General features: G+C 42.2%; 1 protein-coding gene across 4 annotated transcripts in view; it reads left to right on the top strand.

The window, feature by feature from the left end:
* LOC119859806 (rho GTPase-activating protein 7-like) overlaps positions 1-27,558 on the top strand; it is a 114,848-nt gene that overhangs the window by 38,008 nt on the left and 49,282 nt on the right. The window contains exon 1 of one of the 4 annotated variants that reach the window (XM_043491009.1): positions 4,625-4,635. The exons of the other annotated variants lie outside the window; for them this stretch is intronic. The gene's annotated coding sequence lies outside the window, so the exon portion shown is untranslated. Of the gene's footprint in view, positions 1-4,624; positions 4,636-27,558 lie in introns of those variants that run through there. 4 annotated transcript variants of the gene reach the window in all.

The raw sequence follows: 27,558 nt of genomic DNA, 5'->3' as shown, positions 1-27,558 counted from the left end.
AACATAGGGCCTCCTTGCCTGTAAAATATTTATCTTAGCCAAATTAGGCCCTAGGATCTAGGATAAAATTAGCATAAGCAAGTTAATAATAAACCTGCTGAGCTTGTATCTCTGTTTGTGATATGCTGATGTTTTGAAAATAATTGCTGCATGTGGTTAATAATATCTACCAGAGATTAGTAGACAGGATGGCTGTTGGTAGCCGGGGTGGAATGTCAGAGACTTTCTTAAGGTTACTGTCGTGATAAGGTGATGTAAATGGTAATGAGTTGGCCTGTAAAAAACAGGAATCCCAAAAGTCGTGAGATGTGAAGTTCAAATAAGGAAAAGGGGTTAAAACTTTCATAAATATGTATGAAGCCCCATGGGTGTCAGCATGATACATTACGTGTCTGTGTGCCTTGATGGGGGAGATGCCAACCACTGGGGCGATCCTGGTGAGGAAGAGGAGGACTAACTCTGGGTTTTCCCACAAAGCATGGTGTGAGTCATGCAAATACAACACATTCTCTATTCGTCTCTCTCTCCTTTACCAGATTGCTATGTGTATATTGTAATGCTAGTAAAAATAATTATTACAGAAAGAGCATTATGTAGTGTTTGTTGTGCACCATAGGATCCTCCTCTGATTGATCACCTCTCTACTGTAGTCCATTTTGGGAGCTGGACTCTCACAGATTGAAGTAGCTGTAAACCCTCACCTTGGGGTGTGTAATATTTTTATAGAGACCTATAACTATAGATAAGGCTACACTAGGATGAAATTCAGAGGGGAAAAAATAATTAGAATTAAGTATCTGTGGGAAGCCTCTTTGAACTCCCTCAGGCTGTGGGATTGCCTCCCAGGAGCAGAGGTGTGATTCCCATCATAGGACATTTAAAATTAGTCTGTTTATGATTCTGTGAGTGAATTAGAATATCTTAAATCCTCAGATCAGTTCCAGTTAATATCTCTATTGATTGACTTCCTATCAGAAAGGCTCTTGTGGTACCACACATCTTTCAAGACAGATGTTTGCACTTAAACTGCCAAAAGCTGACAATATGTTTCCATTTAAGCTGTGCAAATGTGTTATTTGAAAAACACTTTAAATCGCTGAAATAGACACTGCTATTTGGCCTGTAGTAAAACAGGGCTTTCGTACTCAAGGCTTGTTGTGCATTGGCATGCTGAGATTTATAGCCATCTCAATGTGGCAGTGAAATTAAATCTGGTTACTTTTAGTGAAAAATCCCCATGCCTGGAAAACTGAGCTGAAATCGTCCCAGAAAACAAAAGGCGAAGGTGTTTGCCAAAGTGCAGAAACAAACAAGTAAACCAAGAGGGAAATCAACACCTTCCTGGTTAGTGTTGCAGCTCTTAGATTTAGTGCATAAATTACCATCCTGGATACAATCTGAAGTATCAGAATAACAGAGCTGGTTGGAAAATTTTTCAAATGAACAACTTTCTGTCGGGAAATGAAGATTCATTGAAAGCAAAACATTCCATGGGAATTTGTCAGTTTGGGTGGATTTTTAATTTAATTTAATTTTAATTTATTTATTTAAGAAAGTCAGGCAGATTTCCTGACAGTTCACTCTCCCGACCCCTTGGCAGCCCACCTGGTGACTGCAGGGCTTCCAGACTCCCCTGGCTCCTTAGGGACCCACCAGGCAGGCAGCTAAGGCTCCAGCTCCCAGGGACCCTGAGAATGCAGGGAACGTATTTTATTTTGGAAACACCAAAACGTTCCCGAAACTAAATTTGGCAAAATTCCACCTTGGCAAAAAGTTTAGAAGTTTTTTTTCTGGGTTTTTTTTTGGTTGTTGTTGTTTTTTCCGCAGCCTGAATCAGAAAATCTGAAAATTTTTCCAAACCTCATTTTTTTGCAGAAGTGGAATTGAGTTTCCTAGCCAGCTCTACACAATAAGAGAATGTAACTGATATCTGTTGATGCTTTCAAAATATAGGCAGTGTGGTCCAGTGGGTAGGCACTAGGCTGGTACAGTAAGACTTCAGTTCTATGCCCACCTCTGCAACTGACCTGCATGGGCAAGTCACTTCACCGATCTGTGCACCTTCCATCCCTTTGTCTTGTCTGTTTAGACTGTAACATCTTCAGGGCAGAGACTGCCTCTGTTTCTTCAAACTTGAAAACCTGTCAGTCTATGGAGAAAATTACTCTGGCTGTTTTTTTCCCCCCAACTTGCCCTCCTGGGAAAAAGCCACTAAGTAGAGGTGCTTCATGTGCTGAGAGGTTCCTTACTTCAGCACTTTGAATGTGGATGTGATTTTGGCCTACTCCCTTTTAAGGGATCAGGAGGGTACCTGAAGTGTTCTGCCCTCCTGCTCATCAGCTGGCTCAGTGAGAGTTCACTTCGGCCTCCCATCACTGTAGCCCTCCCTCACCACGCCCCTGTGAGCATGAAGAAATTCTCTTTCAGCTACCCAGTGCCTCTAGGGATGAGAGCCTCTGGGCTGCTTCCACCCCTGCTTGGCCTCATGCAGCAAGTGGAGGGCTGTGAGGGACTAAAGTACTTGGGGAACAGGCAGAGCCCAGCCTTAAGGAACAATATGAGTGGGTGCAGCGGAGGTAGTTGTGTGTGTGTGTGTGTGTGTGTGTGTGTGTGTGTGTGGTGGTGGTGGTGGTAGTGAGGCAGAATTTTAATTAGAGGAGGGGGTGGAGAGTTAAAACTAAAACTAAATGGAACAAGCAAAAGTTATTTTAAAAATGTTTAAAAACTGAAAAAGGCAAAGTTAAAAATTCCCTACAAAAGATGACAGGCTAATGCATCCGATGAAGTGAGCTGTAGCTCACGAAAGCTTATGCTCTAATAAATTTGTTAGTCTCTAAGGTGCCACGGGTACTCCTTTTCTTTTTGCGAATACAGACTAACACGGCTGCTACTCTGAAACCTGTCATTATGCAAGGCACTGAATTTAGCCGTATAGAGTGGAAATCTGTCAACTTCATGAAAAAACTCGCACAGATACAGACAGACATCATCTTTCTCTCCAAATGCAAACAGATGGACATCATACCGAAAGGACTGAAGGTAAAAAATCCATTACAATCTACATACCACACAGACTATGCTGACAGCTTGTGCCACACACTCTCAAAGAAACTGCGGAACCACCTGATCAACATCCTCTACAGCAAACAGGGAAAGATTAAGAATGAGCTCTCAAAACTGGATACTCTCATAAAGAACCAACCTTCCACACAAACTTCCTCGTGGCTGGATTTTACAAAAACTAGACAAGCCATTTACAAAACACACTTTGCTTCTCTACAAAAGAAAAAGGACACTAAGCTATCTAGACTGCTATATGCCACAAGGGGCCACAACAATGGTTCCCGTAACCCACCAGCAATATTGTTAATCTATCCAACTATACTCTTAGCCCAGCAGAAGAATCTGTCCTATCTCGGGGCCTCTCCTTTTGCCCCTCCACCCCCACGAACATGATACAGTTCTGTGGTGACCTAGAATCCTATTTTCAACGTCTCAGACTCAAGGAATATTTCCAACACACCTCTGACCAACATATTAACCCACAGAGACCTTCCTGCCAACACTACAAAAAGAAGGATTCTGGGTGGACTCCTCCTGAAGGTCGAAACAGCAGCCTGGATTTCTACATAGACTGCTTCCGCCGACGTGCACGAGCTGAAATTGTGGAAAAGCAGCATCCCTTACCCCATAACCTCAGCCATGCAGAACACAGTGCCATCCACAGCCTCAGAAACAACTCTGACATCATAATCAAAAAGGCTGACAAAGGAGGTGCTGTCGTCATCATGAATAGGTCGGAGTATGAACAAGAGGCTACTAGGCAGCTCTCCAACACCACTTTCTACAAGCCATTACCCTCTGATCCCACTGAGAGTTACCAAAAGAAACTACAGCATTTGCTCAAGAAACTCCCTGAAAAAGCACAAGAACAAATCCGCACAGACACAACCCTGGAGCCCCGACCTGGGGTATTCTATCTGCTACCCAAGATCCATAAACCTGGAAATCCTGGACACCCCATCATCTCAGGCATTGGCACCCTGACAGCAGGATTGTCTGGCTATGTAGACTCCCTCCTCAGGCCCTTCATTACCAGCACTCCCAGCTATCTTCGAGACACCACTGTGGAAACTACAGTCCATTGGTGATCTTCCTAAAAACACCATCCTAGCCACTATGGATGTAGAAGCCCTCTACACCAACATTCCACACAAAGATGGGCTACAAGCCGTCAGGAACAGTATCCCCGATACTGTCACGGCTAACCTGGTGGCTGAACTTTGTGACTTTGTCCTGACCCATAACTATTTCACATTTGGTGACAATGTATATCTTCAAATCAGCGGCACTGCGATGGGTACCCGCATGGCCCCACAGTATGCCAACATTTTTATGGCTGACTTAGAACAACGCTTCCTCAGCTCTCGTCCCCTAATGCCCCTACTCTACTTGCGCTACATTGATGACATCTTCATCATCTGGACCCATGGAAAAGAAGCTCTTGAGGAATTCCACCATGATTTCAACAATTTCCATCCCACCATCAACCTTAGCCTGGACCAGTCCACACAAGAGATCCACTTCCTGGATACTACGGTGCTAATAAGCGATGGTCACATAAACACCACCCTATATCGGAAACCTACTGACCGCTATTCCTACCTACATGCCTCTAGCTTTCATCCAGATCATACCACTCGATCCATTGTCTACAGCCAAGCGCTACGATATAACCGCATTTGCTCCAACCCCTCAGACAGAGACAAACACCTACAAGATCTCTATCATGCATTCCTACAACTACAATACCCACCTGCTGAAGTGAAGAAACAGATTGACAGAGCCAGAAGAGTACCCAGAAGTCACCTACTACAGGACAGGCCCAACAAAGAAAACAACAGAACGCCACTAGCCATCACCTTCAGCCCCCAACTAAAACCTCTCCAACGCATCATCAAGGATCTACAACCTATCCTGAAGGACGACCCATCACTCTCACAGATCTTGGGAGACAGACCAGTCCTTGCTTACAGACAGCCCCCCAATCTGAAGCAAATACTCACCAGCAACCACACACCACACAACAGAACCACTAACCCAGGAACCTATCCTTGCAACAAAGCCCGTTGCCAACTCTGTCCACATATCTATTCAGGGGATACCATCATAGGGCCTAATCACATCAGCCACACTATCAGAGGCTCGTTCACCTACGCATCTACCAATGTGATATATGCCATCATGTGCCAGCAATGCCCCTCTGCCATGTACATTGGCCAAACTGGACAGTCTCTACGTAAAAGAATGAATGGGCACAAATCAGACGTCAAGAATTATAACATTCAAAAACCAGTCGGAGAACACTTCAATCTCTCTGGTCACTCGATCACAGACCTAAGAGTGGCTATACTTCAACAAAAAAGCTTCAAAAACAGACTCCAACGAGAGACTGCTGAATTGGAATTAATTTGCAAACTGGATACAATTAACTTAGGCTTGAATAGAGACTGGGAATGGATGAGTCATTACACAAAGTAAAACTATTTCCCCATGGTATTTCTCCCTCCCACCCCACCCCCCACTGTTCCTCTGATATTCTTGTTAACTGCTGGAATTAGCCTACCTTGCTTGTCACCATGAAAGGTTTTCCTCCTTTTCCCCCCCCCTGCTGCTGGTGATGGCTTATCTTAAGTGATCACTCTCCTTACAGTGTGTATGATAAACCCATTGTTTCATGTTCTCTGTGTGTGTGAATATAAATCTCTCCTCTGTTTTTTCCACCAAATGCATCCGATGAAGTGAGCTGTAGCTCACGAAAGCTTATGCTCTAATAAATTTGTTAGTCTCTAAGGTGCCACGGGTACTCCTTTTCTTTTTGCGAATACAGACTAACACGGCTGCTACTCTGAGGCTTGGATTAGTATCAGCAAAGCGGGGGAAAGTAGCACAAGTAGGAATGTGAAATTATTTTACAATCGTGTATTGTGTTCCTTTGCCTCTCCCCTTCTCCGGAAACTGTTGTCAGTAGATCATATGTTCTTCAGGGTCTTTTATCTATCAACCTCGTGCCTTCTGGGGCATTAAGTAAATAATAAAATACTAACTGTTGCAGAGCTGAGGAGGCTGGAATGTACTTTGTGTGACTTTCGGTATATCCAAGTTCTAGGTTCTAGTTAGTACAACTTAAAGTAGGTGTTAGGGCTAAGAGTTGAAATATAGAGAGCAGTGAGGCCTCTATTCTATTCAATCCACCTTTCCCTTTCCTCAACCTCTGGGCCACAGCTAGGTCTCCTAAAGCATATATGATAGTCAAAGGTGTAGTATAGCACCTCCTGCTGGATCACCACAGGATATACCATAATAGGTAAGATCATTGATCTATCCAGCTGGTAGCCTTTCTCTTGGGCAGAGACCATTACTAGATGCTTTGGAAGAAGGTAAACCAGCACTCCAGAATGCACCTACTCATATAGCAGTATATAGAGTAATGAGCATCTGGCGCCTCTGTGGCTGTCAGTTTACATTCTGAGGCCTGAGTTCTTGTTACTTGTAGCTTATCATGCCAGTCTACAAAAATAATTATTGCTAGTGGGTTTAGGATTATCCAACCATTTAAAAAAATTCGAGCCACAATGCCTGAGTTTGAATTCCATCAGTATCTAATTACACATTGTGGCTAGCCATAGCGTTAAGATGAATTTCCTTTTATTTGTTCCATATTTACTTGCCATTAATTTAATTGAGCAGCTTCTTGCTCTTGTATTCTGGGGAGATGGATTGTGAAATGTTCTCCTTTAAATTAATCCAGGTTCCTCATTTCTGTGGGCTCAGTAGTCTCTCTCGGGTGGTATGCTAAGCATGCTTGTAAAAGGTATAGTAAATATGAAAGTTACACACTCTGATGATTTAAGTGTTGGCACATTCTAAATGTAGCAGAAAAACAAATACGGCTCAGCTGTGAGTTTTTTTTTAAATAACCCTTCAGAAATTATTACTAAAATATGATGGTATGAGTGAGAGTAACTCCCTCTCATTAAAGCACCATAAATTTTAAATGGGGCCGTATAAAGCTTGTAATACTTCAGATTGCTAGGTGTCAATATATCATCTTGAACGCTTTTTTTTTTTAAAGCCTTTAATGGTAAAATATTTCATATGGGTGCTGTCATGGCTTATGCTGGTTTGACACTGCAAGGGAGCAGTGGCCAATTTTTTTTAAAATTGTTTTATTCCTTAAAGATGAAGTGGGGGCATCCCTGGGGGGAAAAAAACCACATTTGTATTTCTATAGAATCTCCCATATGAGGACTCCAAGGAGCTAACAAAGTTAGTTAAGTAGAGATAGACTTAAGCCAACCCACTGGAACCAAACAGCCCTCAACTCGTGACTAATGTTACAAAAATGTATCTGAATTTCACAGCTGGAAACTAATTTTGCCACTTGGCACTTCACAGCAGCAGCTGCCAGTATGAGTGTTCCAGTCTTCCTATCCTAAAAGAACACACCCTGCCCTCTTCAGCTAAACCAGTGGTTCTCAACTCTGGTCCACCGCTTGTTCAGAGAAAGCCCTGGCAGGCCAGGCCACTTTGTTTACCTGCTGCGTCTGCAGGTTTGGCCGATCTCAACTCCCACTGGCCGCGGTTTGCCGTTTCAGGCCAATGGGAGCTGTGGGAAGCAGCGCGAGTTGAGGGATGTGCTGGCCGCCCTTCCTGCAGCCCCCATTGGCCTGGTGCAGTGAACCACAGCCAGTGGGAGCCGCGATCGGCCGAACCTGCGGACGCAACAGGTAAACAAACCGGCCTGGCATGCCTGGGGCTTTCCCTGAATAAGCAGTGTACCAGAGTTGAGAGCCACAGAGTTAAATTGTTAGCTATATATGGCTTATGATTGACACAGTCTTGAAGTTCTGAATCCATCCTGTAGAGGACAGTGGTTCATGTACACTGGCCAGCTCATTATACTGAGATTTCAATACCACAAAACTTTGGCAAAAGTTGAAATCTGGAACCAAATTTCTTGGCTTGGGGAGTATAATACAGTGGATGGGGCACTAGACTGGGACTCAGAAGATTGGATCCTATTTCTGTTTCTGCCATGGCAGAGAATTTAGGCAAGTCACTTTATCTCTCTGTCCTTGACTCCTTGTACTTGATTTTCCCCATTCGTAACATGGGGATGATCTCTCCTTTGGAAAGTACTTTGAGATATACAGATAAGAGATACCTAATGGATTTGTATTATCTCAAATTAAGCTTCCCAAGTCTTTTGAAGGGGTGGGGTTTTTGTTTTTGTTTTTTCACAAAGGATGGGGGTGGGGGCAGAATGGGACTGAGAAGCTTTCTCCAGACAAGAATTTGGAAGGTGTTCGCTAATATATGAACAACCTGGTATAGACAAGGCAGTATGCCTTTAACACATGCTAAACTGGTAGATATAAAGCTTTAACTTGACCACTGTAACACATATTATTGTGCCTACACTAAACTGTTAACATGTTCCTAACACCTTCCAAATCCTAGTCTAGACAACATATTAGTGTTAAATCTTGTGTAGGCAAGGCAGTGTGCCTTTAACATGTCTTATAGTGGTCAAGTTAAAGCTTTATATCAACCAGTTTAGCATGTATTAAAAGCATGCTGCCTTGTCTATACTAGGTTGTTAACGTGTTAGCTAACGCCTTCTAAATCCTAATCTACAGGAGGCCTAAGTGACTTGCCCCGAATCACACAGTAGATCTGTGTCAGCAGAAAAATCGGCCTCTTGGCTTCTAGTATCTTGATTTTGCCACTGGCCCAGGCTTTCCATTTGAAAGAAAGAAACCTAGGAGCTTCACATTCCAGGTGCTCAAAACCCTACCTTCCTCGTTACCCCCCCTCCCAAGTACAGCATACCCCACTCCCAGCCATCAGCTCCAAAACCTATAATATAGGCCAATCCATCCATTTAAAAAAAAAAAAGTTTGGCTAAAACATCCACCTAAATTGTGGGATTTGATGTACACTGTAGCATACACAGCTTTATGTATGTCTGTTAGCTTATTAGTCACAAGCTTTTGTTTTCTTTTTTGAAGCAAGGGCTGCTATTCCAAAGCAGCTACAAGAGAAAAATGGGACAGATTTCAAGGTCCCTTAATGTTTGCAGTACTCTGGTTCAATATGTTTTCAATGCAAAAGTTCTTGCTTTAGTTACCTTAGCAGCAACACTGGTCAAACCCACACGTGCAATATCTGTATCTCCACTGCTGTAAATTCGTAATGGAGACAAAAGGCTTTTGTTCAGCTGTGAAAAATAGGTTGTGTTGCATCATGCCTTACAGCCACAGTATGTTGCCAATAAAAGAACTGGGCAAAAATGTTGCTTGCTTTATGGACTGGACTGTGGTCTCTTTCATGTGTTTTGTATGTCCGTAGACATCCTATGATAAGTGGGAATGTTATAGAAAATGTCAATATGAATAACAGTTAATATCCTAGCTGGGCTTTTGCCAGTTCATAATCCTGAGTGAAATGAGATGCTTAGTTATGGCAGCTTTGAGACCTAAATCTACATCCTTCTCTCTGAATTTGCATAGAACAGTTAGTCAGTGATGGTAAGTGGTGTTCGCTGCTGAACAGCAGACTGGGAGTCAGGTACAGAGCATTTAAATGATTTGACAGAGGTCACAGAGATAGACAGAGCCAGGAATAGATCCCTGGAGTCTTGACTTCCAGTTCACTGCTATAGCCCCTACACACCACTCTTGAGTATACCCATGCTTATGACATGTAGTGGTTATAGCATGGTGTCCTCACTTACAAAGAGACTTAAAAGGATTTTAACTTGATTTATTGAAGATTTTTTTTAAATTCAGGCTTCTGAGAGCCATCTCCTGACCCTGCCAGGGGCTCTGTATGAGCCAGTCTAACCTGACTGAGATTGTGGAATGTCCCATAAAATCCTTTCAGTGCTGTGCTTCAACCAGCTTGGGTACTCTTGACATTTTTAGATGTCTTCTAAACATCTAATGCCAGCAGAAATGTTGTTTTAATGTTTGAGAGAGATTTTTCAAATAGTGCGTCATATAAGCAGCATTGTGATCCCTGACGGAAATCTGGATAAGGAGTGCGCCTCAGTAAGAGAGGAAGAAGTCAGCATGAGTTATGTACACAACTTAAACACTGAGAAGAGAGAAATGTTTATGTATCCATAAAACAAAAAGCAAAACTAGAAGCAAAGTTGGAAAATTACAGCATTGGGCCATTAGAGGCTTGTGTGGGAGAGTGGGCTTGAAAGTGGAAGGAGTGTAATCGAGTTTGATTTAATGAATATTAGCTGCAGCTACTGTACTTAGTGCCGTGCTGGGTGGAGACACTCAGCTGCCATTGCGACGGTCCATGCTGTGACTTGAACCATTTGTAGCCAAAGGACTACTTGTGGCACCTTAGAGACTAACAAATTTATTTGAGCATAAGCTTTCGTGAGCTACAGCTCACTTCATCGGATGCATTCAGTGGTCTCTAAGGTGCCACAAGTGCTCCTTTTCTTTTTGCGAATACAGACTAACACGGCTGCTACTCTGACACCTGTCATTTGTAACCAGTTACTAATGTTGTTTGTGCCCAAGCAACACCTCAAAGCATAGGTGCTGAAACTAGGGGTGCAGAAATACCCCCGGCTTGAAGTGGTTTCCATCATATATAGGGTTTACAGTTTGGTTCAGTGGCTCTCAGCACCTTCACTGTACAAATTGTTCCAGCACCCCTGCCTCAAAGCCCTGGTTAATAATCATTGCATCTTCCTGTAACCAGCTTGTAACACTGTTTTTACTATGCAGAAGGGTCCCTGTAACTACTCATGTAACTAGACTTTCCTTCCTCCCCTCGGTCTCTGTGGTAAGAAATCCCAGAATGCATTACTCCATATTCTGCTGGTGCTGCTCTTTGTGCATAATACCCTGCCATTCAATTTCCAGCTGAAGCATCATGGATTAGCTTTCCAGATTTTCCCAGAATGCACTTGTACCAATATGGCTAAATAAATGATGGTTTGAAGGATGAGGGTGGGGTGGGGTGGAAGTTACTGTGTGGACCCAATTAATCCATGCTTGTTGTCACCAGAAGAGGTGACTGTGTCAGGATCTTGTGACAAAGGTACAGGTGTACTTGGCTTGCTGACAGGTTCTCAAAGAGGCTTTGTGCATCTTCCAGTTTATTTCTGGGCTCAGTAACCTTGGGCCCAGGTTTCCAAAAGTATTTAGGCACCTAAAGATGCAGAAAGGCACCTAACTTTCTTAGGCACATCAATGGATTTTAACCTGTCTGCCTCTTTAGGTGCCTAAATACAGTTGGAAATCAGTACTGCTTAATCAGCTAACATGCTAATAAGATTAGGTTTACCAACTTTCTACTCTCACAAAACTGAACACCCTTGTCCCATCCCCTGCCCCCACTCACTCCATCCCCCCTCCCTCTGTTGCTTGCTCTCCCCACCCTCACTTACTCACTCATTTTACCAGGCTGTGGCAGGGGGTTGGGGTGTGGGAGGGGGTGAGGGCTTTGGCTGGGGGTGCAAACTCCAGGGTGGGGCCACGGATGAGGAAATTGGGCTGCAGGAGGGGGCTCCGGGGTGGAGGGTGGAACCGAGGGGTTCAGAGTAGGGGAGGGGGCTCCGGGCTGAGGCAGAGGGTTGGGGTGTGGGAGGGGGTATGGGCTCTGGGCTGGGGGTACAGGTTCCGTGTGGGGCCAGAAATGGGGGGTTTAGGGTGCAGGAGGGGGCTCCAGAAGGGAACCAACGGGTTTGGAGGGCAGAAGGGGAATACAGTGTCATGTACCCCCTCTGGCTCCTATGCGGACGTGCGGCCAGGCGGCTTTGCACGCTGCCGCATCAGCAGGCACTGCTCCCATTGGCTGCAGTTCCCGGCCAATGAGAGCTGTGGAGGTGGCGGCTGGGGTGGGGGTAGTGCGCGGAACCCCCTGGCTGTCCCTATGCGTAGGAGCCAGTGGGGAGACATGCCACTGCTTCCGGGAGGTGCTCATAATCCCTGATGCACCGCAGACTGGACTTTTAATGGAAACAGGACACCTAGCAACCCTAAATAAGATACTTCAGTCATAGTTCTGGTTTTCAGTTGATTGTGAATTTAATCTTGTAGGGCAAATGGGATTTTAAAAAAAAAGACACTTTCACAAGATTAAAACAAACCACCGTTTATTTAAAAATGTTTTTCACAATCAGTTGGAATCTTTTTAATGGAAACTCTTGTCAAATTCTTATGAGGTTGGTTTATACATACTGTTTTATTTTAGCCAGTGCTTTTATGTCCTCTCATTTACCAAAATGTTTTAACTTCAAGTATATTAAACTCCTTTTGTATCTTCCTAATTTTGCTAACTGCACAGTTCTATTCCAGGAGTGAACTCTCATCTGGAGGTGGCAGGTGATTCGTGTAGATACAGGAGGTGAAAGAATGGAGTTGTTTGTGCAGCAATCCATTTTAATAAGCATTAAAAAATAAGTGAGGAATGAGTGGGATTTACTATACATGTTTCACATTCTTCGTGCAGCAGGACCACTGATAATACTTAGTTCTAATGTATCCTCGTGACATGCTGTACCATGCAGGTAAAACAAAGGCAGTGACACAGAATCACCTTTGCTAGCAATCTGAAGAAGAATATGAAGAATGATGAATTGCATTTAGGAAGTCTTGTGCCTCTGGAGAATGAGGTTGAAATCCAGCCTTTTAAAAAGGAATTGAAGTGGTATGTAGGTCAGGCTAAGGTGTGTTGGACAGAACAGAATGGTGAATCGTATATGGTGCCTTGCTCAAGTTAATTCTATTAACTCTATACTTTCTTGAGCTTTAAAAACAGTCACAATGTTTAAAAAAAAAAAAAAAGGCCTTAAGCCATTGAGTATATCTGGATCTCAACTCTGCACCAAATGGAGAGACTGTGGTTCTGCCCATTTGAGAGAAACTGTCAGCTATAAAGTTTGGATCCAGTACTAAACTACTCTTACATTTGCAGATGCATGGCTCTGGGACTTTATTTGGGGCCAATCTCTGATCTATTTGAATGAGGCTTTAACATTTTACTAGTAGAAGTTAAATATAAGAATGGTCATCTCTCGATGGTTGTGTTTTTCCCTGTTATGGCAGAAACATCTGAAAAACATTAATTACATTGTCCAGACCCACTGTTTAGAGTCTAATTCTGCTAACTGATAACCCCCTGAAGTTGCTAAGAACTCTCAACTCCAATTAAAATCAGTGAGAACTGCAGGTGATCAGAACCTTTCAGGATCCGCCCATAGGCTGTACAGTCTTCTGCACAAAGACTATGAACATAGTTAGACTTAGACATGAGGTGCCATGTATTTTACAGAGGTATAGAAGTGATTTATAATTTTTTTTTATGTAAAAAAAGTGATGCATCTCTGTGGAATGTAAAGCTCAACAATGTAGCTGACTATCACATGAACTCTCTTCCGTCCACAGGAAGACATGGTCTGAAAAGCTTTTTTTAAGTCTCCATTAAAAACCATTTATACTACATCAATTATAGTAGCTTAGATAATTATATTGAACTTGATGATCAGGAAGGGGGCCTGCCGTTGACTATGGATTTTTCTCACACCCGTTCCTTCCTACTTTTGTTGTGGTCCTGAGTCCAGTCCAAAGATTCTGTGAGCTCCAGTACATAGTAATTTGTACCTCCCGGGTTTTTTTCCTACAAGAAAGAGTGAAGAGGAGCCCTCTTTTGAAAGCCTGAGAGTTGGTGCCAAGGAAATAAAATATTTCTCAATTTCTTAAGATCTAACATGCATATATATTTAACAAATAACTCATCACCAATTTAATTTCATAATACAATCAGGTTTAGATGCATTAGGTAGATACTGTAACCAGGAACATGGGGTGGGCAAGGTACCTGTGAAATATGTACCTGTCACCCAAGGCTAATTACACTGGCTTCTCACAGGGAAACAGTCAAAAGAAGAAACTTCTCTTTTATTTACAGACCAACACAGATTATAATAGGGAAGCCTCAAATTTTTCCTTTACACTGACTCTTCCCACTTAATTCTCCACCCCTCCCATTTTATGTAAAGGCCTTAGCAATGATCTGTATTGCCCAGGGCAGGACCCTACTCTCTCAAACTACTGAACATAATTTAGCATAGCTCTTCAAGACTGTGCTATGACTTGCTCTTCTGGATTTCTCTCAAGTGACATTCCTTTAGGGAGCACCTTGTTCCTTCAGAATTCACTACAGATCTCAACCTGACTGTGGCATGTAAAAATGCATGTAACGTGTTAAATAACATTGTTTCAAGTCAAGAACAAACAAAAGTGGAGTTAATAGAGAATTTTCCAAAACACCAATATTAAATGCCCTTGCCTGTTGGCCATTAGAAGAGCTAAATGTTGTTCTCAAAGTATCACAGATCCAAAAATGAATAGGTGAGGCCCAAAAACATTCCTCAAGATAATCCCTGTTGTTTTATTTTGGAAGGACACTGCACTCTAACCATGACAGATATGACAATATCTGAAACAAACTTTATGGAATTAAGTTAAAATACTTAATTCAGTAAGGTTGAGGAGTCCAATGTATTAAAAATGCAAATGTTTATATATTATTGTGAGAGTATATAGAATTTCTTTAAGAGGAAGTCAGAATTAATGCAATCTCTGGGAAGCACCAGGAACTTCAAAGGACTTTTTGGGACAACATGTGTGAAGTGGATTTCCTAGGAAACATTTGAGATGAGGGGAATGCAAATGACCCATCTCTGAATCCATCCTTTTGAAGTTGCGCCTTGAGCAGAAAACCATTGTTTGGCTTATAACATATTCACGGTCTCTTCAAAGGCCCAAAGTGGATAAATGAAAGACTTACAGAGTCATGAGTGTTCTTGTGCTGAGCAAAGAGTGTTATGAACTTGAAACTATAGGAAAACCCCTGTGTGCGGTTTTGAAGGACTATTTGCCAGAGCCCATGTTAGAACTGGGCTGATCCTTTGTAAGCTTATAAACGTGTGTAGTTTCTTTTATTAGTTTTCTCTGAAATGCTTTTACCTTAAGAATAATCTGTGCTTGCCTAGATATAGCTATGTGGTAACTGTACACCACAGTGTACTACACTGTGTAGCGTCTCTGAAGAGAAGGCAAAAGAAGCCCAAGTAGGCAGCTTGTCTTTTGCTGAGGATACCAAAGTATAGTCTGGGAATTGTACAGCCTGGAAATACTCTACTCAGAAGAGAGTGAAGTGCATGTCTGCATCCAAGAGAGATGATGTCTTGGAAGTCTAGAGTGGGTGCCCTTTGCTGGACCATAGAGGGGGACTACAGACTGAGTTGCCCTGAGCTGTGACACTAGCTAGCACTGATTGAACCGCAAAAATTTTGGAGGTTCTATTTGGATGAACCAGGTCGTTTATGCTGGCTGAATGTCTAAAATCTGCAAAGCAGAGCTGGAAATCTCCCAAGAGCAAGTGTTTTTGTGCTGTTGGAAGCACTTCACATGGTGGCTATATACAGAAATGTCAAGATACCGTAACAGAGGATGTTTAGCCTAACTGGAGGTAGGAAATACATGAACAAAAGGGAATGAAAAACTACCAGTAATGACACTTTTTTTTTCCCTTTAACATAAATTAACTAGACTTTTTCAAACCATCTTGATTATTGGCTTGGGTTAAACTGAATTTTGGACCATGCTTGGAATCCATTTCTCTTTATCCAAGCTGTGTCTCAAGTGTTATCAGAAGGAAGATCTGAAGTGTAAACTTCCAAGGGGTGCTAACAAGATTGCAAAATAATAGATTTTACATATTGCATGAATACATATAATGTTAATGCTACAAATTTAAGGTGTTTTTATGATTATTAGTTACAATAGTGTGTAGAGGTTCCATTTTTCTAGGCACCTGTACGCATATAATAAGACAGTCCCTGCCCCAAATATAAAGAGTTTGTGCGGCGGACTATACATTTCATCCAGTTAGTGAATTCCATCCCTTCTTTTGACTTCAGGCTTTGTAGCAGGGTGGGCTGTTTTTTTCCTCATTTAGAAAAGCATTTTTTAATTTTTAAAAAAATCCCTTATTTAAAGTTCACTTTTTTGTGAACTTTGGAGGAACCTCTGATTTAAAAGCAATCCCTTTGTTGCTAGTCAATAATCTGAGCTCATCCCAAAATCCATGAAATCCATGAAAACTGAGCAAAACAAACACAGGGCACTTAACATTCTTATGTAATATCCTCTGGTTTTTGGCAAAGATCAGGTGGGAAGCAGCACGAAACTTTCATTTATATAACTTTGAAATTGGGTGGACTTCCTTTCTGGGTTCACCTCTCACGGAAGCAGTGAAAACCGTATGACGAAGCTCTGCTTTAATAAGTGACTTTAAAAAAAATGTATTTCCTACTCTTGTTTGAGTTCTTTACAAGAGTTTGTTTGGCTTGTAGTCAATGTTTTATCAACAGTGCCGTGCATGGAGGAAATTCTGCCTCCTGGAATGTGATGGGAATAATAGTTCTCCTCATTCTCCATAGCAGAAAAAAACACCGATTATCAACCAGCTACTCTGTACAGCTGTTCTTGTCAGTGGCAACAGGATGAAATGAGGGGCTCCCACCTTCCATGCTGGAGGCTATCATGCCAACAGTATGGATGCTGCTGCTCATCCCACCCCCCCCCCCCATGCCTGATGTTGGAGAAGGCCTTAAATAATGTAGAATAAAAATTAAATTTCTCTCCCAGAATTATACCCAAATAAGGGGTGTATGTGTGTTGCACTGAATGACCAAATTGTCTGTAGTTTTCAGTTTAATTCAGTGGGGCTTGGCTGATGAGCGAGAAGCTTGGCAAAAAACAAACCTAGAAGCCTATCAGACTCCAATTCATCTTTTCTCACCTCCATTTGCCATTTTATAGTAAGGACTGAACTTTAAATAGTCAGCCTGTCTATTGAGACCACACTCTTCCTCCATTCATGATTGCATAACACCCCTGTAGAAGATACAGCAATTGCTTACATGAAAAAGTAACATTAGGAAAGTATGTACTGTATTTTTAGCTGTCTTTCAATGCAGTATAGTAGCTGGAAGGTAGGAGACTAGCCAGCATCATGTGACCAGCCACCTCCCCATAGGGCACAAGCTTGAGTCTGAGAATCCCTGTTTCAGAGATTGTTCAGCAGCTCCTCTTCTTTGTATCTATGGTGTTGAGGTTTGGGAGAGGGAGAAGTTATCTGCGCGGTTGAACAGCTGATCATGTTTCAGGTGAAAAGTGAACCAAGCAGAAAAGTGAAGCTGCTCCAAAAATGCAAATGGTTCTGTGCTACTACCCAGCAATGTCCTTTTTCCTGTGGGGAAGCTCACATTACTGCTGCATCTGTTCTATCCAGAAATTTGGATCAGGTCAGGTCCCCAAAATCATGAGGTTTTTTTGTTTTGTTTTGTTTTTTACACTGGGTTATTTTTATTTGTCATTTGGCTCCTGAGCCTTTAGGCCACAATTACTTCATGTTTTAAGCTTTTCTCCTTTTCTGTGAGGGTTAGAAACATTATTGCGATGAAAACTGAGATTTTCAGTTAATCATTTGACTCCGGCAGCTAAGACTTTAAGAAAAACACCAAGTCTAATGAAAAATTAAAATCATGAAAGTTGACAACGCGATGTATCTGGTGCCCAGGGCTATCAAACCTGGGTTAATACCACTCAATTCACGCTACAGAAAAACCTCACTTTAGGTCTCTAATCTAAATCTCTTTTTACAATCAATTAATACAGATTTTTTCTGGACACTTTTAGTTATTCTTTACATTCTCCTAAGCTAGATACAGTGTTTATATTCATATTTTGATTTAGGGGCTGGATGGAGAATAAAGAGGGATTAGCTAATTTTTTAAATATAGCTCATTTTAAAATTCCTTCCTTGATCATTCAGGAGCTTTAGCATAGTGATACCAGTATCCAGTAAATCTAGATAAACTTTTATGGAAAACAGCTTATATCATCAACATAAAGAATGTTTGGATGGACTTCAATCATGGCTTCAAATTACTCTCCTCCCTTTCCAGGAGGAATACAAATAATAAAGTATTTTAATTTGCCATTTTAGAGCCTGGTTTTCTGTGGCAGCCATGCTCCCCCTGAAGTCAGTGCAAGCTTTGCCGTGACTTCAGTGGGAACCGGATAGGACCTTTAGTTTTGCAAGCTCTTCGGAGCAAGGACTCCACATTCAATGTACTGTATAATTATTGTGGCACAGCATCATTTCCATCTCTGGTGGCATAGAAACGATGGTGCTGTATTTTGTGAAGAATGGCAACCTCAACATCAGAACAGGCGTGGCAGGAACTATAGAGTACCCAGAAAGATAGCTGAATGTTTTTATATTAAAAAAGATTTTACAGTAGAAACTGTAGTATTTTACTGTAATCTCCAGTACTTTGAATCATTGGTGTATATTGTAGTACTGCTGATAAGGGATGGCCCAGATCTAATGCTCATAGTTGCTTTATTATTTTGTGAACGAAGTTTGAATCTGTATGTGCCTATGTACTTAAGGGCATCCTGACAATATTTTAATGACACCATTAGTCTAATGACTGGGCAGTTGAGGCATCCAATGAGGAGGAATAGAAGAATGAAATTAAGCTCGAAGACCTTGCTCTGCCCATCACATTAGGATGGAAGCACAGGGTAGTAATTTAGATCTAAATCCTGCAAAGCCATATGCACATGCTAACCGTAATCCACGGAGCACGGTCCCATTGATTTTGATGGGAGAAATCACAACGAAAAAAGTTTAAGCATATGCATCAAAAGAACATAAAAATGGCCTTACTGGGTCAGACCAAAAGTCCATCTAGCCCAGTATCCTGTCTTCTAACAGTGGCCAATGCCAGGTGCGTCAGAGGGAATGAACAGAACAGGTAATCATCAAGTGATCCATCCCCTGTCACCGAAAGTCCTTGCAGGAACAACACATAAGGGAATCCTAAACAACCATTACAAATCCCTCTGTTTCCTGAGCTTTTAAAATCAAATAATTTAATTGTGTATTGAAACTACAAAACAAAATGTCCTGTCCTGTATTGACTGACCTACCTTTTAAGATATAAACTTCATTAATAAAGATATAGTTCTTCAATTTGTTTAGTCTGATGATAAAAATTATAGCTGGGAAAATTCCTGGAACTCATAGCGTAAACATAATTTTTTCCTCCCTTTTAAAAATGTCAAACTTGCAACATGAGAGAGAGGATGTGTTAACTTGAGTCTTGGATTGTACTAACGACAGAACCACTGCACAATTCTAATGGTCACAGGCATGGGGATTTTAAGAAGGATGGAAGATGGAAAGTCAATTTACTTAAGCTGTACAATGCAATTGTCCCCGTTGCCTCCAGCCATCAGATCTACTTCTTTATAACACAATTTAGAATAAAGTAAATGAGTACTTGTGGCACCTTAAAGACTAAAATTTATTTGAGCATAAGCTTTCGTGAGCTACAGCTCTAAGGTGCCACAAGTATTCCTTTTCTTTTTGTGAATTTAGACTAACATGGCTGCTACTCTGAAACCACAATTTAGAATAGTTACTACTATTGCAGCAACTGATAGTTCTTTGCATATGATTGTAGTTCATAACTATCTCCTAGAAATTTGCATGTATAAGAAGGAATATTTTCTTCTTCCCTTTGGAGAGTGGTTTGCATTATTTTAATGTGTGGTTGGGTAATTCATTCTCCTTTATTGTGTGGGAGGGAGGGTCCTTATCTTTCTGGTATCATCCAGTGCATGGGCAGTGGGGCACTTTTCCACTGGTGATTTGTGGTTTCTTCATCTAGCCCTAGATGGCAGCGTTTGGAAAGGAAGGTGTGGTAATGAGAAGGAGGGCTTCGCTGACCTCCACTGAGACCCGTAGTGGAGGAGAGCTCTTTGCAGAGCCAGTCAGGGATTGGAGTTCACCAGGCGAGCACTGGAAGCCTGTAGTTGTGCTTTGCGTGAAATCAGGAGAATCCAGGAAAAGCTGTTGAGTGGAGCTGGCTGAAAAATGGGGAAACTTTTTTTTTGGGGGGGGGGGTGAAATGTTGAAAATGAAGGGTTTTTGAATGATAGCTTCTGAGACCTTCACACTGGCTGGAGCATAAGCTGAGTGGGGGATGCGCTCACTTCAGCGCCATGCCATCTGGTGCTCTGGTTGTCTTTAAGTTGTACCATTTGGTCTCGACTTTTATGGAGAACTCTTTTCAGAGTAGCAGCCGTGTTAGTCTGTATTCGCAAAAAGAAAAGGAGTACTTGTGGCATCTTAGAGACTAACAAATTTATTTGAGCATAAGCTTTCGTGAAGTGAGCTGTAGCTCACGAAAGCTTATGCTCAAATAAATTTGTTAGTCTCTAAGGTGCCACAAGTACTCCTTATGGAGAACTCTGTCATTGGTGGCCTGCCAAATGCTCTTGCCTCTCACACCTCCACTCTCACGGTCCATGCCTATGCACATGCACTTGCTGAGGGAGATTTTTAAAGGTACAAATGGCAGTTAGAGGCCTAACTCACCAATTGGGACTAGGCACCTGATTACCATTTGTGCCATTGAAAGTCTCCCCCTCTGCATGCTGTCCCATCACCCACTTTCTCCTCCTCCTCTTTTCTATTCCCTACAAGATATTCCGTTTTATTGTAAACTTAGAATAATCTTACTGCCTTAAATCATAGAATATCAGGGTTGGAAGGGACCTCAGGAGGTCATCTAGTCCAACCCCCGCTCAAAGCAGGGCCAATCTCCAGCTAAATCATCCCAGCCAGGGCTTTGTCAAGCCTGAGCTTAAAAACTTCTAAGGAAGGAGATTCCACCACCTCCCTAGGTAACGCATTCCAATGTTTCACCACCCTCCTAGTGAAAAAGTTTTTCCTAATATCCAACCTAAACCTCCCCCACTGCAACTTGAGACCTTTACTCCTCGTTCTGTCATATGCTACCACTGAGAACAGTCTAGATCCATCCTCTTTGGAACCCCCTTTCAGGTAGTTGAAAGCAGCTATCAAATCAGCCCTCGTTCTTCTCTTCCGCAGTCTAAACAATCCCAGTTCCCTCAGCCTCTCCTCATAAGTCATGTGTTCCAGTCCCCTAATCATTTTTGTTGCCCTCCACTGGACGTTTTCCAATTTTTCCACATCCTTCTTGTAGTGTGAGGCCCAAAACTGGACACAGTACTCCAGATATGGCCTCACCAATGTCAAATAGAGGGGAACGATCACGTCCCTTGATCTGCTGGCAATGCCCCTACTTATACATCCCAAAATGCCATTGGCCTTCTTGTCAACAATGGCACACTGTTGACTCATATCCAGCTTCTCGTCCACTGTAACTCCTAGATCCTTTTCTGCAGAACTGCTGCCTAGCCATTCGGTCCCTAATCTGTAACGGTGCATGGGATTCTTCCATCCTAAGTGCAGGACTCTGCACTTGTCCTTGTTGAACCTCATCAGATTTCTTTTGGCCCAACCCTCTAATTTGTCTAGGTCCCTCTAATATCCTATCCCTATCCTCCAGCGTATCTACCTCTCCTCCCAGTTTAGTGTCATCTGCAAACTTGCTGAGGGTGCAATCCATCCTCCAGATCATTAATGAAGATATTGAACAAAACTGGCCCGAGGACCGATCCTTGGGGCACTCCACTTGATACTGGCTGCTAACTAGACATGGAGCCATTGATCACTACCCATTGAGCCCGATAATCTAGCCAGCTTTCTATCCACCTTATCATCCATTCATCCAGCCCATACTTCTTTAACTTGCTGGCAAGAATACTGTGGGAGACCGTATCAAAAGCTTTGCTAAAGTCAAGGAACAACGTGTCCACTGCTTTCCCCTTATCCACAGAGCCAGTTATCTCATCGTAGAAGGCAATTAGATTAGTCAGGCATGACTTGCCCTTGGTGAATCCATGCTGACTGTTCCTGATCACTTTCCTCTCCTCTAAGTGCTTCAGAATTGATTCCTTGAGAACCTGCGCCATGATGTTTCCAGGAATTGAGGGGAGGCTGACTGGCCTGTAGTTGCCAGGATCCTCCTCATTCCCTTTTTTAAAGATGGGCACTACATTAGCCTTTTTCCAGTCATCCTGGACCTCCCCTGATCGCCAAGAGTTTTCAGAAATAATGGCCAATGGCTCTGCAATCACATCAGCGAACTCCTATAGCACTCTCGGATGCAGCGCATCTGGCCCCATGGACTTGTGCTAGTCCAGCTTTTCTAAATAGTCCCAAACCACTTCTTTCTTCACAAAGGGTTGGTCACCTCCTCCCCATGCTGTGCTGCCCAGTGCAGCAGTCTGGGAGCTGACCTTGTTCGTGAAGACAGAGGCAAAAAAAGCATTGAGTACTTTAGCTTTTTCTACATCCTCTGTCACTAGGTTGCCTCCCTCATTCAGTATAGGACCCGTGCTTTCCTTGACTTTCTTCTTGTTACTAACATACTTGAAGAAACCCTTCTTGTTACTCTTAACATCTCTTGCTAGCTGCACCTCCAGGTTGTGATTTGGCCTTCCTGACTTCACTCCTGCATGCCCGAGCAATATTTGAATAATAAATCACTAGATTTATTTATTAATCACTTCAATTTATTATTATAGATTGAATAATCAATCTAGTGATCAGTTTCATGCTTACAAATCAATGTTTTAATGTGTTCCAGTATCTTACCAGGTATCAACGTTAGGCTGAGTGGTCTATAATTGTCTGGGTCCTCTTGTTCCCCATGTTTCGGGGAACTCATTTGTTCCCCAATACCTTTAGGGGACTCCTATTTTCAGTGTGTTAACTTTAACTTCCTCTGTGCCTCGGTTTTCTAACTCCTAACTTTTCTGAGTAACTATAAAATCCTGGAGTCCCTAGAAAGTTTACATTGTCCTCAGCTTCTGGTAAGAGAATCACTTCCAAAAGTAGCCTCTCTACTTTCTCACAGTTGCTCTCTGAACCTCCATTACTGTATCTGATGATCTTTTTTATATTATCATTTTCCTGCTGTTAAGCAGTTTCAAAGCTTTAATTGTATTAAACTTATCCTTATTAGAGATGGCATCTTTGGTCATCCAGTCCTCTTTTCTGACCATACACATTTGTTCCCGTCAATGTATTTAATGCTTTGCCCAGTCTTGCTTTAAATGTCCCAGGTGATAAGGTTTCATCCACTATCCGTGAGGAAATTATTTAGCAATCTAACAGATTTCTGTCAAGAAGCTTTTCCTGACATTCAGCCTAAATCATCCATTTCTTAATTTCATCCCAGGACTTAGTTAAAATCTTTTGCATTAAGCTAAATCATTTCTTTTTCTCTGGAGCTTACTCCCTTCTGTCCCTCTCAATAGACAGATGTAGATGGTTATCATTAGAGTGGATGGGGAAAATAGAGGATATTTTGGTAGAAAACTTTGCGCTTTCATCCAAATTCCAAAAATTGAAAATTGTCAGCAACTGAAAACTGAATTTTAGTTTTTTCAGTTTTTGAATGAAAAATCAAAAATGTTCAAGGAAAGCAGACGCTTTCCACAAAAATATTCATTTAGTCAAAAACCTAATTTTCTATTTAAAAAAAATTGATGGAAAATTTTACCCAACCGTAGTTGTTTGTTCAACTTTAGTTGTCTTTTGCCACACTAAATGTATTTTGCTCTTAATATTTCCTAACAAGTCAATTCCTCCAGCCCCTTAATTGTGTTGCTTTTCCCTGAACTCCCTGCCCCTTGTTGCCATAGCCCCCTCTGCTGCATATTGACATTAAAGTGACTGTTGGAGTTATATTTCTTAGTCTGTCATTTTGGTTGAAGACTGCCAGCAAAGCAAATGGAAAATCAAATGTGCTAAAAGTTTTAATCCCAGAATTTCAGGGTCTCTAACTTTTATTGGGTTTTTGCAGAATTTCTCCTCATAGACTAAATTTACATATTTCTACTTGTGATGAATGTGTAAGGCTAGTTTCCACTAGAAGTCTGCAGTGTTTCAAGGTTAGGGCCCTTTTTTGCCTCTGTGATGAGGGAAAGTTGGATATCCAAAATGTCAAGTCTAGTCTTCCCTGGTTTTACTGGAGGGGTCTTTTGGGGTTACTAAGATGAATCTTGTGAGCTTCTTAGCCCTTAATTGAAGGCAAGAAATGTCTGTTGTGGGGGGTTTTTTGTTTTTTTTTGTTTTTTTTTTAACTGAGATCTTTCTTACAACTGCCTCATCCCTTTTCCAAGGCCCCATCGCCCCATTTACTGCAGCCCCCCTCCATCCGTCACTCGCTCTCCCCAACCCGCACTCACTTTCACCAGGCTAAGGCAGAGGATTGGGGTGTGGGATGGGGTGCGGACTCTGGGCTGGGGCCAAGGGATTCAGAGTGTAGGATGGGGCTCAGGGCTGAGCCTGGGGCAGGGGGTTAGGGTGTGGGATGGGGTTCAGGGTGAAGGCTCCAGGAGGGACTTTGAGTGTGGGAGGGGGCTCAGGGCTGGGCAGAGGTTTGGGGTATAGGCTCCTCCCAGGCGGCACTTACCTCGGGTGGCTCCTGGAAGCGGCAGCATGTTTGGCAGTGGCTGCTAGGCGGCCAGGTGGCTCTGTGCGCTCCCCTGCCTGCAAGCACCACCCCCGCAACTCCTATTGGCCGCAGTTCCCCATTCCCAGCCAACGCGAGCTGCAGAGTTGGCGCTCAGGGCGGGGGCAGTGTGCAGAGACCCTCTGGCCGCGCCTCCTCCTAGGAGCTACTGCTGGGAGCGGCATGGAGCCAGTGCAGGTAGGGAGCCTGCCTTAGCCCCACTGTGCTGCCAAACTTTTATGGAAGATTTCCAACCAGCCAAATAGTAAGTGTCTAATGCAATTGTACCCTGAGAATTTTGTTGGTATCAAATTATTGTTTAGGTTATCACAAATGAGCAGTAATTTGCCTGACCACACATCTACAGAGAACATATATCATGATCTGAATTTCCTGTTCAGCTTCCCTCTATTCCTTTAAGACATTTTGGCATGAAAAGACTGAAAGTATTAATATGATCTTTTTAATATTGCTCTGCCCAAAAATGATATGATTAGTTTAGGTGCTAATAAGATAAGTAGTTCAGTGTATCCTAAATTCATTTAAAGAACTACTTTTGACTGTTAAGAAGTCTCTTTCCCCCATCTTCCACCTCTCTCTTCTGGAGAGAGCTAATTGGCTCAGTAATACATTACTAAGATTTTTAATCCATTTTCGTACACTCACCTTCATTCCTGGCTGGCATTGGTTAGGCAAATAATGAGCTGTGACTTTTGCTTTCCTGTTCCACCTTGTTCACTCAGCCTCCCATTCTCCCACACCCTATTACTCTTTTTTTCCTCTTGTGTGTAGTCTGACCATGTAGGTTGTGAGACCTCTGGGGCAAGGACTGTCTTCTTCACTTTGTCTGCTAGAGTGAGGCTTTGATCATTAGTTAGGATAAGTAGGTGCTCCTGTAATTCCAACAATAAATAATTATTCCGTTAATTGGTACAAGTGAGACTATTCAGTGAGTGTGTTCCTTCCTTGCTGAATGCCTGTGAGTAGGATGGGCTGTAATAGAGAGTGTCACCACAAATACTGCACTTAGTTCCAAATAATTCAGCAATCCAGTTGCAGTTAGAGGTTTTCATCCACTATTGCAAGAGGAGGAATCAAAGTTACTATTTGGAGGACTATTTAATGGGATGCTGTTGAGTAATTTATTTCCAAAACGAATACAGGGCGTGATTATATATAGACATGGTCTTATAAATAAAAATGTGGCTAGGCAAGAGGGAAACAGCTGGAATTCATGTTCTTTAATGCTGCCTTCACAGTATTGCATAAACAGCAGCATGTGATGGCAAAGAGCAGCTGTCACATGTAAGTTACCCCATCCTTGTTTTTTTTTCTACCAATAAATTCAGATCGTTTGAATGAAAGGGGGCATAATGGGGACATTTTTGGAAGAAAGAAAAACTTTTAAATTTGGAGATAAGGGGAAAGAAATCCCTTGCTGATCTTGCAGGTTTGACAGATAGAGAGAGATTATTATAAACTTAGGCCTGGTCTACACTGAAAAATTAAGTTGGCTTAACTGCATCACTTAGGTGTGAAAAATCTACACTCCTGAGCAGCATAGTTAAGCCAACCTAACCCCCAATGTAGGCAGTGCTAAGTCAACAGAAGAATTCTTTGGTCAGCCTAGCTACCACCTCTCAGGGAGGTGGATTACCTATGCTGATGGGAGAACCCCTCCTGTCAGCATAGGTAGTGTCTACACTGAAGTGCTATAACAATGAAGCTGTGCCTGTAGCATTTTAACTGTAGACAAGCCTCTACTCACATTTAATGGCACCTTACTCCACAAGGAGTAGTAGTAACAGTAATAATAGCTCTAGACCCACTGAGGTCAATGATATCCCTTGTGGAGTAAGGTGATATTAAACAAGAGTAAATGGGTTGTGGGTTTTGGGTTTTTTTTTTGTTGTTTTTGTCTTTCTGACCCTCTTGAAAATAAGCATTAAAATATATTGTTTCCCAGCCCTACAACTGTTTCTTCATTTCCCAAACTCTGCTGCTGAAGTGTTTGGAACTCTTCAGATTTTGGGTCCGTCCGTCCCTTTGCATAGATGCCTTGTTACGATGTCATTCCAATGGACTTGGACATCTTGGCTGCATTCCGAGCTGGTCATGTGATAACATCCAGAGACAGCTGTCTCTTAATTGACATCTGAAGAGGCTGCTTGGCTCCTTGTATGCATGAGAGCTGTCTGTTCCTCAGAAGCAGGAAAAATTACTTAGTTTTAAAAACCTCTTATACAGCAAAGAATGTGACCCCCAATCATGCAAATACTGAGATTGGTGGAACTACTCAAGTGAGTAAAGTTACTCACATCTGAATGTGTCTCAGGATTGAAATCTGAATATAAAGTCTGGAAAAAGTGCTCCATTATCAATGTCAGCTGAGAGGGAAGTACAATGTGAGTAAAAACAAGCAAGTGTTAGCTCAAAAGCTTTTGCTCACAGCAGTGGGACTGAGCAGGATTGAAGAATACTTCCCCCCTTCTTTCTTTTGGGAGGCTGTGCATACCCTATACATGTGCATATATGAAGATACTTAGGTTTCAGAGTAGCAGCCGTGTTAGTCTGTATTTGCAAAAAGAAAAGGAGTACTTTTGGCACCTTAGAGACTAACAAATTTATTTGAGCATAAGGTTTCATGAGCTACAGGTCACTTCATCGAATGCATCCAATGAAGTGAGCTGTAGCTCACGAAAGCTTATGCTCAAATAAATTTGTTAGTCTCTAAGATGCCACAAGTACTCCTTTTCTTTTTGAAGATACTTAGGTGTTTAGTGAAGGGTTGCACGGATAAGTACTGGGATGAGAAGAATATAGCATAGGTCTCGATCCTGCAAACTCTTAAGCATGAACTATACATGTGGGTAAAATTATGCCTGTTTGCAGGGTCACCACATGGTTAATAGGATATACAAGCTTCTTTTTGTACCAAAGTGCACCAGTTTCCACACATTCTACACATTTCCATTGATACAAAGGTT

Source organism: Dermochelys coriacea, chromosome 8, assembly GCF_009764565.3.
Source record: "Dermochelys coriacea isolate rDerCor1 chromosome 8, rDerCor1.pri.v4, whole genome shotgun sequence".
NCBI lineage: Eukaryota > Metazoa > Chordata > Testudines > Dermochelyidae > Dermochelys > Dermochelys coriacea.
The sequence above is the reverse complement of the archived record's forward strand: the minus strand, read 5'-3'. Positions and strand labels throughout refer to the sequence as shown.